The sequence below is a fragment of the Cnephaeus nilssonii genome (genome assembly GCF_951640355.1).
Source record: "Cnephaeus nilssonii genome assembly, chromosome: 6".
Taxonomy (NCBI): Eukaryota; Metazoa; Chordata; class Mammalia; order Chiroptera; family Vespertilionidae; genus Cnephaeus; species Cnephaeus nilssonii.
The window spans coordinates 26,363,323-26,371,881 of NC_137077.1; the positions used below are offsets into that span (position 1 = coordinate 26,363,323).

An 8,559-nucleotide genomic window follows, 5' to 3' on the forward strand; every position below is an offset into this window, starting at 1 on the left:
ACAAGAGGGCACTTCACAAACTTGCTGTCGCTCAGCAGCTCCTGCTTTGAGCGTCTGCCCCCTGGTGGTCAGTGTCATACCTACTGGCCAGTCAGCCAGTCACTTAGTCTTTTATATATATAGATATAGATTGGGTGACACTAGTTAACAAAATTATACAGATTTCAGGTGTACAATTCCACAACACATCATCTGTACACTGCATTGTGTATTCACCACCCCAAGTCAAGTCTCCATCCATCACCACTTATCCCCTTTATACCCTCTTCCTTCCCCTTATACCCTCTTCCTCCACCCCCCCCCCCGCCCCCCAGCAATCATCACACTATTGTCTGTGTCCACCATTTTTTTTCTCTCATTTTTTTAAAATCAAGGACATCCTGATACTATCCTGGCACTTTTATTTTATGGGGCACAGCACAGCCAAGTAAAAAGAGCATGGGTTTTGGAGTCAGAAAGATCAGGGTTCCCATCTAGATTATAAGCCTATTTATTACCTGCAATATGGAAATAAGGAGACTTGCCTTAAAGAGCTCTTGTAAGAATTAAAAAAGATCAATAAGATTTAACCGTTATAAAACTAGGGGCTAGTTTTACTATGTCAGATCTCTCTAGATGCTTCTTGAAGGCTGATTCTAACTGTAGTATTATAATATAAATACTTCTGATCCCAATACCAATAACAGAGAGTTAGTTTATTAAAAGAAAGGAAGGTACTTGAAAAAAAGCCCTTTGTTGCAAGAGTAGTGGCATAGGTAACATTAAAGATGATATTGCTAAGTATCAAGTTTCTAGATAATACATACATTATCTGTTTCTTCTCAGCATACACCCTGCAAATCCATTATTTCAGATCTTCTTTGTAAAAAAAGAAAACTTCATTATTTCCTATGGTTAGGTCTAAAAGAACTGACAGGTATTATTCATATTAACAATTCCATTTTCCACAAAGAAGAATCGCTGGGTTAGTGCAGAAGAGGAAAATAAATTACAGTTTGTCCTCAATATTCACAGGTTCTACATACATGGATTCAACCAACAGATGATCAAAAATACTCGGGGGCGGGGGGGGGGGGAGGGAGGTTAAAATTGTTGCTGACGTGTACTATGTAGTTAGACCTAGGATGGTTGCATCTATACTGAACAAGCCAGACTGAAAGAAGATATTTATAAAACACATATCTGACAGAGTGCTTGTATCAAAAAATTTATAAAGAATTCTTAAAACTCAACAATAAGAAAACAGACAACCCTATTAAAAAACAGACAAAAATTCAGAACTGACATCTCACCAAAAAAATATATATACATATGAAAAATCGAGTATGAAAAGATGCTTAACATCAAATATCATTAAGGAATGGCAAATTAAAGCAGTGATAAAAATTACTACATACCTATTAGAATGCATAATATTAAAAAAAAACTGAAAATACCAAATGCTAAAAAGGATGAAGAAGCAACAGGAACTCTATCAAAAATATATAAATAAACCTTAAATGCATATCACTAAGTGAAAGAAGCCAGTCTGGCAAGGCTGTGTAATTCCAATTATATGACATCTGGAAAGGCAAAACAATAGAGACAGAAAAAAAAAAATCACTGTTTGCCAAGGATAAGGAAGTGATAGGTAAAGCACGAGAGATGTTTACTATGTTGAAATTATTCTGTATGATACTTTGATATTGTAATGATGGACACATGAAATTATGCATTTCTCAAAATCCATAGAACTTTACAGAACAAAGAGTGAACCTTAATGTTTTCAAATTTAAAAATAATAATTTAGAAGGTCAGAAGATCCCAGGATGGAATGCAGATTGTGACAAAAGGATCAAACTGCATTATACTAGTACATTTCTGTAGCAACCTCACTAAAGGAGATAGGAGGAGAAGGAGCCTGTAAGACTAAAAGCAAAAGGAACTGCACTCTAATTGATCAAGTGTTTTCCACTCTCTGTAAAGGGAGCACAGGCTAACAATTTCAATACCGCTGTACATATATAATGGAATTGAACAATTAAGTAAATGGATGGCAAATGGTGGGAGCCAGCTTTCTTCTCACCGTTGGACTGAGTTTACAGATAAGTAAGGGGAGAAGGCCAGAATGATATAGGACAGGTGGTAATGGATTAGGCAGGGTAAGAGACATTCATATGAACTCATTATTAGCTTAATATGATACACGTGGTTACACAGAGAAATATGTATAGATAAGTGTATGTACATGGGTTTGTACACACACATGTATTTCCTGCTGTGTCAAATGAGAGGGCCTAGAAGAAATGACACACCAGTAGACACAAGAACACTGAGCACCCACATCTTAGTTTCTAATTCCCAAGAACATGAACCAGATTATTTCGAGCTGAATCTAGTACTGGGGCAGGAAATAGAAATATACAATATAAGCCTGGATCATCTTTTAATGCTAAAAAGTAAGTAATTTTTTTAAAATGATGGAGGCAACTGAAAGAGCTCCCAATGGTCAAAGCTGAAACGATTTGAGCAACAAAATAAAGTAGTAATAGATTATAACCTAAAGTGTAATTGTGATATATGTTATATACACACATATATATATATATTACACAAATATATATATATACATATATATACTAGAGGCCCGATGCATTAAGATTCATGCAAGAATGGACCTTCCTTCCCCTGGCTGCTGGCACCTCCTTCGCTCTGGCCGGAGCCGCCTTTCCCCTCCAGCCTGGAGCTGCCTTTCCGCCTTCCCACGCTGCCCAGAGGCCCGGAGCGGCTGAGGTGGTGCGGGACGCTTGCATCATTGCCATAACCCTTCATCTTAGTTGGGTTAATTTGCATACTCATTCCTGATTGGCTGGTGTGCATCGCAAAGGTGCGGTCAATTAGCATGTTACTCTTTTATTAGGTAGATATTACAGTTGGCTCCATCATATATCTATTTATCTATCTATCTATACTAATAAAAGGGTAATATGCAAATTGGTCGTGATGCCCTCACAGTAACGACTGAACAGCAGCCTGCGTGGGGCAATGAGGGTGACCAGGCTGGCAGAAGAAGGCAGTTGGGGGTGACCAGGCCAGCAGGGGGAGCAGTTAGGGGTGACCAGGTCAGCAGGGGGGGGCAATAAGGGACGACCAGGCCATTAGGGGGGGCAGTTGGGGGCAACCAGGCTGGCAAGGGGGCAGTTGGGAGCGACCAGGCCGGCGGGGGAGCGGGGGAGGCAGTTAGGGACAACCAGGCCAGCAGAGGGGGGCAGTTGGGGGCAACCAGGCCAGCAGAGGGGGGCAGTTGGGGGCAACCAGGCCAGCAGGCAGAGGCGGTTAGGGGTGATCAGGCTGGCGGGGGAGGGGGGCAGTTAGGGGCGATCAGGCAGGCAGGCAGGTGAGCAGTTAGGAGCCAGCGGTCCCAGATTGTGAGAGGGATGTCCAACTGCCAGTTTAGGCCCGATCCCCTAGATCGGGCCTAAACTGGCAGTTGGACATCACCCGAGGGGCCCCGGATTGGAGAGGGTGCAGGCTGGGCTGAGGGGGACCCTCCACCCCCATGCACGAATTTCATGCACCAGGCCTCTAGTATATATATATATCTATATCTATTAAGTCCAGATGAATATAAGTAAATAACTGAGTATATACATAAATGGGAAAAAGAGACAAATCTGACATGCAGAAGAATTCCAAGTAATTTATATAGATACTCCACCCTTGAGGAAGAGATACGTAACTCTCCACTCCTTAAGTATGGGCTGTGCGCAGTGATTTCCTTTTAAGAGTACCGCCTGAAAAGAAAGAAACAACTTTTTAGTGCAGAAACCTAACAAACACTATCTCGGTCATATGATCAAGATCAATATCAACAGTGATAAATCATGTTGATAGTAGGTACCCTTTGTATAATGTAATAAAAAGAGCACTTTACATCTGTGATCTTCCTCCACAAAACCCAAAACTTGTCTGATCATCAAAGAAACATTCCAAAGGGGGATGGGGGTGGCATTCTAAAAAATACCTGACCAACACTCCTCACAACTATGAAGGTCATCAAAAACAAGGAAAGACTAACAAACTGTCACAGCCAAGAGGAGTTTAAGGAGACTTGACTATTAAGTATAATAGCCTAGATGATAGGATCCTAGAACAGAAAAAGGAGATTAGATAAAAACTAAGGAAATCTAAATAAAGTATAAACTTTAGTTAATAATAATGTAGCAATATTGATTCATTAACTGTAATAAAAACCAATGTGAGATGTTAATAAGAGGAGAAATTGGGTAGAGGCATACATGAGAAATCACTAACTTTATAATTTTTTCTGTAAATATGAAACTGATCTAAAAAATAAAATATATTTTTAAAATCTCATTTAAGAGTGTATCTAGGAAATATTGAAGGTGTTGTAGTGAAACACTGAAGAACTTCACAACTTCCCTGCATATATTAAATTTAAAATGTTTACAACTATTCTGTTACAGGACTTTCTTTTTAAGAAAATATTTTTCAATCACTAACAGCTGCAAACAATTTCATGCAGTAATTCCCAGAAGGGGTGTATTATAGCTGAAGTACTTTAACGAAAATTCCACTTTTTCCCTTTACAGACCATTGCAGATGTCTGTCTGAAAGTTTGTAACCTATCGTTCACTTGTGTTGTTTTCTGATGATCTAAATAACTACCAAATATGCTGGAGCCATACAACTCAGAAAAGCTAACCTAAATGTTATATAAATCAAATCTGTGCTAAAATATTCATCCAACAAAACTTCAAGCATCTAAAGAGAGACTTGAGAAAAACTATCATCTTATATCTGAATACTATATTTTCTTATATAAACCATGGTTCAAGTGAGCTAGCGCAAAATTATTAAAGGTAAATGAATAAAACAGTAGAGGAAAAAGAAAAAGTAGATAAAACTAGGACTTAAAATGTATCAAATAAAAATATTGAAAGCAAAGAACAGCAAACCTATGACATAGCATAGAAAAGGACTGCTATCCAAAAAGTATCAGCATAGATAAAAACTTTAAAGCAAGAAAAGCTAAAAATTAAAGCAAAAGGAAATGTTGCTTTTATTCAGACATTAGATTCCTGATAGGGAACAAGAATAAACCATTTTGGGGGGAAAAAACATCACCCTAAATACAATTTAAAGTATTCCCGCACTAAAAAGCTGAAAATCACCATATAATCATATTGAATGACATTGGAAGATGGAAGAAAAAAAGGTTTCAAAGAGAATGAATGTATCAAATATTATAAAAAGTGATATCTCTCAGATTAGTGGAATTAAAAGCAAGTTTTCTTTTTTTTCTGCTGTGAAATGAATGGCTTGTGGAATTTTAAAACGTCTAAATCTATGAATTCTGCACTAAAGGCATTCTATAAAATGTCATTACATTTGTGATATAGCCTAACCTACCCTTTACATGGCAAATTTATAAAGTGCATTATTTTTCAAATTGTAAGTACAAGTGTGAACCCATGACCCAAAATTTTCCAGACCAGCAACTTAAAAACTATAGCAATATGCCCAGAAAACTACAACTCAAATTGAAAATCTATACTAGGTGAGAGAGGATGACACTGACTTTCATTTCAAAGACCGCGTGATCTAAATTACTAGTGCACACTTTGCAAAACCCAAGTCGCTGTAGAAAGAAGAATGGTATCCTTTCAACGGAAATAAACTGGAAGCAATACACAACACAGTTGCTGTGTTGTTAATACATATATACAGCAGTCTTCTGGAAATCCTTTCTCCTCTCTCCCCGGAATAACAAAGCCAAAATCAAGCTATTCACAAGAGCTCTAGAACCAAGTTTTATCTCAACTCTGAAGATATTAGCTATTCCTCTTCTCATCTCAGGCAAGAACTGAAACCTTTCAAAAGAAAAGACATAATGCACGGCATTGAAATATATTTTATAAAGGAGGATTCCGATCCCTAATGCTCTACCGCTCTCAACATCTATGCATTTCAAATCCTAATACCGCAGCGTCCTGCCCCTAGAGATCCCAGCAGTACTGTGGGAAAAGAAGAATTTGGGAAACAATGCAAAGGAAGGGGACAATTGGTGCAAAGATTCTGCATACAGGTAGTCCTGGAAAGACAGTGAGCACATGAGGAGCCAGCAGGGTCTGCAGAGGTGGAGAAATCCACTCCCAAGGCATTCATTGACAGGCACCAGAAAAGGCCATCTTCCCAAAAGTAAAATGATGAGTAAAGCGGAGCAAGCTTTAAAAAAAAAAAAAAAGGGAAAGCCAACAGGAATTACAAGTGACAACTCCTCGAATATAATGAGCTATATTCATTAGCGGAGACAGGCGCTGCCGAGTGGACCAAAATGTCCATCTGAAAAGACCCCCCTCCCCGTTGGGAGGTGGGGAGAGTAGCTCTGCAAACCCCACGTCTGAGATGAACCCAGAGAAGAACAGTCGTTCTGTAGTCGCCCCGCCGCCCAGACAAGCGCAGGTGGATCTGCGGAAGCTCAGGTTACCAGGAAATATTGCAGGGACACAGTGACTCTTCCCCGCTCACCTCCCCGGAGCCCGGGGGCGGCGGGCGGCGCGGGGCAGGCGACCGGGGTGGACACGGGCTCCCGTGCTCACCGGGACCGACGCGCGGGCGCGCACACCTGGCTCCCGACACCAGTTGAAAGCAGGGAAAGTGAATGAAGGCGGACGCGGCGCCTGGCACCGCTCCCTCCAAAGCACACAAAGGCGGGTTTTTAAAATCCAGGGAGAGTTCCCACCGTCGGACCCCGGCGGGCGCCTCTCGCCAAGGGGTTCTTACCTCGGATCCGCCTTCGGGGCCGCGGCTTTCCCCGGAGGCGCCTCCAGCCCAGACGAGGCAGGAGGTGGCCAAAGAGGAAGCCTCCGACCCGGACGGCGCCCTCCCCGTCCTCCGCGAGCCGCCCAGCCGCTGTCCGCGCCCAGTTGCAGAGAAGCGATCTCCCGGACTAGCACCGCGCGGACCTCGCGCCCGCCGACACCGCCTCGCCAGCCGCTGCCAGCGAAGTCTGGATCTGCCCGCCCGCTCACCACTCGCCGCCTAGCCAGCCGTGCGCCGCGCAGGCCCAGTATCCTCCTGGGGAGAGCGCGCGCGCGCGCCCGCGCGAGCCCGGCCCGGACCGAAATCCGCTCTCCGGGTCTTGCCTGCAGCCGAGCCTCGGAGTATCTGGTCGACCCCCAAGCGCTAAAGGCAAACAGGCGGGTGGGACCCAGTGGGCGGGAGAGGGACCGCAGGGAAGTTATCAAGGCTACGATCGGAGCCGGACCCAGAGTGCCGGCCACAGACAGGTTTGCAGAAGTGGCCTAGCTGGACTGACTAGCAGCTGGGAGACTCGGTAGAGGTTCGCCCCCGGCAAGGTTCTGGTTCACAACGCTAGTAGCCCTCGACCTGCCAGCCTTCCTCTTCCTTCTGGAGCCCTCCAACCTATTTCCCCGCCTTGTGTCGCTTTCCTGTTTTTTGTCTCCTCGACTTTTGCTGTGAACTGATGGCTTCTAAGGGCCTCCATTCGGTCCCTGGGACTTTCTACACTGCCTGCCCTTAGTTCCAGCCAGCAAGTCCGGACCCGCTTTTCACGCCTGACCTGGATCACATTTTTCGCTTCCCTCTTGCCAAGAGTTTGATGTGGTGTGCAGTGGAGGCTTCTTTCAGTTAGTGCCTCTCGTTAACATAATCAATCCTGTAACCTTCGCCTGCTCCGCGAGTAGCAAGCGGAGACACTAAAGGAGAAGACCCTCGCCTGTGAACATTGTATTTTCTTTTTTTAAAAAATATATTTTATTGATTTTTTTACAGAGAGGAAGGGAGAGGGATAAAGAGTTAGAAACATCGATGAGCGCGAATCATCGATCAGCTGCCTCCTGCACACTCCCTGCTGGGTATGTGCCCGCAACCAAGGTACATGCCCTTGAGCGGAATGGAACCTGGAACCCTTGAGTCCACAGGCGGACGCTCTATCCACTGAGCCAAACCGGTTAGAGTGAACATTGTATTTTCTTACTCTCAGACCTCATTTGTCATAGCTACGCCCACAACCTGTTCTGACTTCTTTCAAGCCGACTTCCAGAAGTCAACCAAAGATTATCAACTTATGAAAATAGATTGCACCGGACTGCTTTGTGCAGCAAGGAAAAAGGAGTCAGGGGAAAGTTTCAGACCAAGGTGGAAATTAAAGGCATTGTGCTAAAAGTTGGAATAGATCTTAAATTGAGTCCCCTGTCTTAAGTAGGAATCCTTTCTCCAATATTCCTACCACACCACCATACACTTGAATGTTTCCAGTGTTAGAAATCTCTATTATCCATTTATGTATAATCATGATTATTTATTAAATGCTAACCTATGCCAGGAACTAAGCACATTTATATATTATGCCTAATCCTTAAAATGAGATAGGCCTTATTATACCTATTTAGCACATTAGGAAAATGAAGTGTAAAAGTCATTTCTTTTGCCAAAGCCAATGCTGATGCCAGAATTAAAATCCAGTCTGCTTAACTCTAAAGCCTATGTCATATGATTTGTGATCATCAAATCAACTTACCTCACCTTACACAA

The 8,559-nt window shown here is 42.7% G+C and overlaps 1 protein-coding gene across 3 annotated transcripts in view; it reads right to left on the reverse strand.

Moving 5' to 3' along the window:
• Positions 1–7,052, reverse strand: part of EPS8 (EGFR pathway substrate 8, signaling adaptor) — a 168,870-nt gene extending 161,818 nt beyond the window's left edge. For 2 of the 3 annotated variants that reach the window (XM_079775321.1, XM_079775318.1), the window contains exon 1: positions 6,787–7,052. The gene's annotated coding sequence lies outside the window, so the exon portion shown is untranslated. Of the gene's footprint in view, positions 1–3,697; positions 3,774–6,786 lie in introns of all 3 variants that reach the window. The other variant, XM_079775319.1, reaches the window with a different exon arrangement.
• Positions 7,053–8,559: the final 1,507 nt, after the last annotated feature.